This window comes from Sphaerodactylus townsendi, linkage group LG14 (assembly GCF_021028975.2).
Source record: "Sphaerodactylus townsendi isolate TG3544 linkage group LG14, MPM_Stown_v2.3, whole genome shotgun sequence".
NCBI classification, from domain to species: Eukaryota; Metazoa; Chordata; class Lepidosauria; order Squamata; family Sphaerodactylidae; genus Sphaerodactylus; species Sphaerodactylus townsendi.
In genome coordinates, this window is record NC_059438.1 from 46,222,885 (window position 1) to 46,229,152 (window position 6,268).

Below are 6,268 nucleotides of genomic sequence, written 5' to 3' on the forward strand. Positions count from 1 at the left end.
CTTGAAATAATAAATCTTGTAAACAGAAGTGTGCCACGTAAGTAAATGCAAACAAATGAACGCGTCGCACACAGGCGATGGCAATCACATTAATGCACCAATACATTGAGTAATGATGTAAAACACAATGGTAATGTGACCAATGACAATTCTAATTTACTCATAACCAATAAATTCAATACCATAATAATACGTGATTTCCAAAATGTTTAGAATATTCACAAAGTTTTGTTTAGGAAATGTCCTAAACAAATGTCCATACTGAGGCCCTTTCCGCACCAGCCATTTACAGTGCCCTAGGGATGGCAAAAACGCCGTCCATAGGGAGCTGTTCGCATGGGGGGTGCAGCTGCATCGCAGCCGCACCACCTTCGCTCCCCCCAGTGGCGCGAAGCTGCTGTTTCCAAACCTCGCTCCCTGAGTGGCTGGAAGGCACCATCCCCCCTTTCCTGATCGATGTACCTTTCCTTCAACCTTCCAGTGTGTCGCCCAGGCCTGGGGACAGGCCCCCCTGCCCTGCGACTACAGAGCTGTCGTGCAGGGCAGGGGGGCATGTCCCCTGGCCTGGGCGATGTGCTGGAAGCTCGCAGGGAAGGTACGTCAATCGGGCAACGGTGCAGCGCTGCGCTGTCTTCCCTGCCCTTACCGGGACCATTCATGCAAACGGTCCCAGGGTGTGTGTGTCGGCGTTGTATACACCGACGCACCCCCCAGCGTGGCCATGTGGAAACGGCCTAAGTTTTGTCTGAGAAATTATAAATATCCAAAAGTCCTTCTCCTTGAATGCTTCGCGCTTACTGAGGTGTTTTCGTAATCTTTTTCAAGAGAAGTAGACTGTTGAAATAATCCTTAGTAGAAGTTTCTTTTGTCACAGTAGTCTTCTATGTAGTCTTCTATCCATATATAATAATCCAAGTATTATTTCATAACTATCACAGTTAGGTACAGCATTTACATAAACTAAATTTTATATATACAAAAATAATGATTTTTATACAAAAGTAATTTTTAAGATATTTCTAACATTTTTCTCTCCACAGGTAACATAATCCTGTAAGGCTTCATTCTAATTCAAAATCCTACTGAGGGAAAATATTTTGGAGCCCAGGATATAAGAAAGCATTCACTTCAAAAACCAGAAATAGCTGTGATGTTCTAGCATCCTCCTTAAAGGGCTATCTACCTATAAATGACATGAAAAATCTATCTCCCTGTTAAGCCCAATTTTGTAACTGTTGAACTGGAAAATAAATTTATTTTCAATTCTCATAATGTATTTGTCCAAATCAATATCTGATTTATTTCTCATATGCTGAAAATTCTGTATTACTGCAAACCTGAGTTCAGAGTTTTTATGTTGTTTTTCTACAAAGTGTGCTACCAATGGAGCCTCAAGATTCTTATTTCTGATGTTGCTTCTGTGTTCTGAGATTCAAATCTGGAGTGGGTGCAATGTTTTCCCCAAATATGGTTTTCCACAAGGACCAAAAATTGCATATACACAGTGGGTAGTATTACAATTAGAGAAACCCTTTAAGTGCCATATTTGACGTGCTAATGGAAATTCAATGCATTTTGTATTTAGTGACAATCCACACAGAATACAGTGCCCACATTTAAAGTGTCCATTCAAAATGGCTTGATTTGTATTTTTGGGGTTATGTCTGCACGAACCAAGCTTTGTCTCAAAATTTTAGTTCTTCTAAAGCTAATTCTGGGAGGGTTTTGACAACCCAGAATTTCATTAATCAAGTTCCAATATTTAAAGATAATATTCTTGATTAACAGTGCTTCTTGAGTGTAGTCCAAAGACCAGATGAGTTTCTCATTGTCAACCCTCTTCTTTGGCGTAAGGAATTCAGAACGTGGAATAGTAGAAATTTTCTGCCACGCTATCTCTAGAATGCCTCTGGGATATCCTCTAGATGTATAATTGTTCATAATCCTTTGTGCTTCTACCAAAAAATCCTCTGATCGTGATGAGTTACGTTTTGCTTGTATCAGTTGACTAAATGGAAGGTTCTCCCACAAGTACCTCGGATGAAAGGAGGTAAAGTGGAGAGCTCGATTCTTCTCGGTAGGTTTATGATATCTTGTAATTTCCACTCTTCGATTCTCATTCACCTTGACTGTAATATCCAGAAAATTGATGTGATCTAACTTAGCTTTCCCTGTAAATTGTATATTAGAATGCAAGGAGTTAATTCAATTCAAAAATAGGGAAAATTCAAAATCCGGTTTAAAAATGAAAAATAAATCATCAATATACCTTCTGTAAAAAAAATCTGGTCAAAGAAAGGGTTAATGTGGGGATCATACAACAATTGTTTTTCAAAGTTCAACATGAACAAATTTGCGGCACTTGGCGCGAAGCTCGAACCCATGGACAGACCTTGAGTTTGTACATAAAATTCATTATTAAACATAAAATAATTATGATCGAAAATGAGTTCAATTAGACTGATTAGAAAGTGTGTTGGAGGTCTAAGAATTTCCCTTTGATCTAATATGTCCATCAATACACATCACATTTCTTCCTGCGGTATTTTTGTATATAAGGAGACAACATCTATAACTACTAAAATACTTCCCTAAGGGATAAAAGTGTTTTCCAATTTACATATAAGGTCGGCTGAGTCTCTTACAAAGGAGTCCATAGCTTTAACACATGGCTGAAGGAAAGCATCTACGTATTTCGCCAAAGGTTCCAGAATAGATGCAGTGGCAGAAACAATACCACATTAAGTCCCCTGTAGTCAGTGCTCAATCGTAAAGTCCCATCTTTTTTCTTGACAAATAAAACTGGCGGCATAAGTACTTTTGGAAGCCTTTCGGATGAAACCCCATTGTAGGTTTTTATCTAAAAAGTCTCGGAGGGCTGCATCCTCAGGGGGACTCAAACAGTGCAACCTGCCTTTGGGCAGTTTAGTGTTTGGTAAAAGTTCGATTTTACAGTTGGTAGCTCGATGGTGTCAGGACCGCGACCCTGCCAGTAACCTCCATCTCCCAGTAAGTTTCTGTTTCCCCTGTTATCCCCGTTCCCGCCTCTGGGAAGGACAGCCCACTCCCACCTGTATATATACTGGAACTGAGGGCAAGAACCCTCAGTTCCAGCACCCTGTATCTCAGGGCAACACAATTCAATAAAGTCTGTTCCTTTGTTTTAAAGTTGACTTTGTCTGAGTGTGTCCAGCCTTACAGATGGGGGGGGGGTAACAGATCATATTCAACCTCCTCAAACACCTGGTGTAAGTCCTGGTATGGAGCTAGAATGCCGGTAGCCACACTGGGGCCCGTAACTAGAGATGCTTCGGGCAAGATTTCAGGTTGAGGTTCTGATGGGTACATATGATCTTCACAAGGAGGATCAGTAAAGCGAACCAGGCGTTCAGACCATTGTATGGTCGGGTTATGATCCTCAAGCCAGGACATACCTAAAACAATTGGATGTTTAGCAGTGGGAGCTAAAATAAAGCTACGGTGTTCCCAATGCTCTGCACAGTGGAGCAGGACTTTTTCTGTTTTGTATTGGACAGGTGCCCCCCCCCACGGGCTGCCATCCATTTGGGTGAACAGAATGGCTCTTACTAAGGGAATGGTTTGGAGTCCCTCAGCTACAGCTGGCCTCATTAAACAGGGTGAAAAACCGGAATCCACAAGTGCCCAAGCAAAAATACAGGTGTTTCATGCAGGTTAGTCGTAAAAAGGGTAATAGGATGGCTGACCTCACTCACCCTTTCGGTTGTAGTTTTGGGAACCTCTGGGGGTGAAGTAGCTGTAAGTCCCACTCCAATGTCCTCATTTTCAGCATCCGCCAATTCGGGTTCATCCACGATCACTGTTTTGGTACTACCCCGTTTAGGCTTGGGGTTTTTTGCTGCAGATGATTTGGAAGCAGGTTTAAGAGGTGGTGTAGAGACTGGTTTGGGTTTAACTGGGCAGTTGGCAGCCACATGGCCGGGTCTCCCACAATACAGGCAAAGACCCAAGTGCCATCGCTGATTCGCTGGGAGATTGAATTGGAGGTTTTCGAGTTGGAACTGATGACATGGGAAGGCATGGTGGCAATGGTTTAGGTTCTGCAGTTTCCAGCCGACCGAGGCGAGCCGCTATGTCACTGCCCACCGCGATCCATTCGGCCAAGGATTGGGGCTCATGATGCATAACAGCCCAGCGACTAATCTTGGGGTGCACGGTGTCATGGAACAATTCAGCAAACATTTCATCAGGCCAGCTGCCTATTTTACTGGCTAACACTCGGAACTGGTTGGCAAATTCAGCAAATGGTTTGGAACCTTTTCGAAAAATGTTGATTTCCTTCTTCGCTTGAGATCTGACATGTAGATTCTCAAAGCGGGTTCGAAGTGCATGAAGTAACTTTGGAAGAGAGTCAAATTCACCAGAATCACAATTGTATAATTCCACATGCCATTCAGCAGCCCCACCACCCAGAGCCGAACCCACATCTCTGATTTTTTTTCGGTACGATACAAGGCATCAAAGGGACATCCAGTTGAATAAGAAAATAAGGCAATTTGTGTGGGGCTCCATCAAATCAAGCAGGGATTTTAGGCCTATTAATTCCTGGGAAGGTGAATTAAGGGGAAGCCTCATGCCATCGTTGGTCAATAAATCGTAGTTCCGCTAGTGATCCTGAAGTTAGGGATGCTTGAATCCCTTGAGTACAGCATGCTGCTCAGGTAAGCTGGGCATCCTGGGCCGCTTGGGTGCACTGAAGATCCTGAGCAGCTTGAGGGAGCTGGAAGTCCTGAGCTGCTTGAGTGCGTTGGGAGTCCTGGGTCACTTGGGTGCATTGGAACTCTCGGGCTGCTTGAGTAGGCTGGGCATCCAGGGCGGGTGCATTTCTGTTCATGGTCAGCCTTCTGAGCTGCTAAGGCACGTTGGAGCTCCTGGTGTTCTTGTTGAAGCTACGGATCCTGAAGGTAGGGACGTTTGAATCCCTTGAGTACAGCGAGCTGCTCAGGTACGCTAGGCATTCTGGGCCACTTGGGTGCACTGAAGATCCTGAGCAGCTTGAGGGCGCTGGAAGTCCTGAGCTGCTTAAGTGCGTTGGGTGTCCTGGGTCACTTGGGTGCATTGGAACTCTTGGGCTGCTTGAGTGTGCTGGGCATCAAGAGCAGCCAGATGATGGGTGCATTTCTGTTCATGGTCAGCCTCCTGAGCTGCTAAGGCATGTTGGCACTCCTGGTGTTCTTGTTGAAGCACTTGGCACTCCTGCTGGAGTTCAGCGACCTCAGCCTCACAATGCAGCGCTAATTGCTCATATTCTACCGACTCCTTCAGACCGTGCACACAGGCTGCACTGAGTTCCCGGCACTCACGCTGGAGTTCCTGACACTCTCTCTCGAGCTCGGCTTCTCTGGCTTGACATTCTGCCAATTCGAGGAGGCTTTTCTCCTGTACATGTTGGACTCGACTGTTGAACGCAGTATCTGCTTGAAGTTGTTCTAACCAAGCGGCTTCCTTACGGGCAGCACAAGCATCATAGTCCAGGGCCTCCACATCCTCTGCAGACAGGTCCATTGGCTATTGGACCATGGCAACTGCCTGCAAGCCTTGTTTAGCACGAAGGCATTCAAGGTCCCAGTCCGTATCACGGTTAGCGTCCAAATCCCAGGCCAATTGGTTTTTGAGGTGGTTTTCCTACTCTTTTTTGGCTTGCATGGCCCATAGTTTCATTTTCAGAGTTGTTCCTGGAGGCCTTGGAAACATACACGAGAGTCCTCTTGCTCTGCCACTAGGAGGGAGTGACTAGGATCCTTAGGACGTGCTCTGGTGCTCTGGAGATTAGCTCTACCAATGGAGTCCTCAAATTGCTGATTGAGGAATTGTTCCAAGGAAGCACAAGAAGAACCATGGATGGTAGATAATCCAATTTCTTGTGTAAAATGACGACCAGACGGTTTGTAATCCACACAACACCGGGTCGTGATGTGGCGGGTCAGGGCAGGTGCTCTGTCCATAGTAGCCCCCCCACTAGGGTCCAAAAGACAACACTCCGCCAGCAAACTACCTGTTACTTGCAAAGAATGTCCAAAGTCCAAAGTCCAGGCAGACTGAGATCTGGTCGGTCTGGTAGCAACCAGCAAGGAGGGGCCTTCATCATAAGGCACAATTTTGGGAGTTTCTTCTTCTCCAGGAGTCCTCTCATCCTCCTCCTCAGAGTTAGACAGAAGTAACTCCTCCGGGTAAGACATCAGACAAACTTGTACAATAAACTATCGAAGGTTGTGCTGAGTGATGGAGA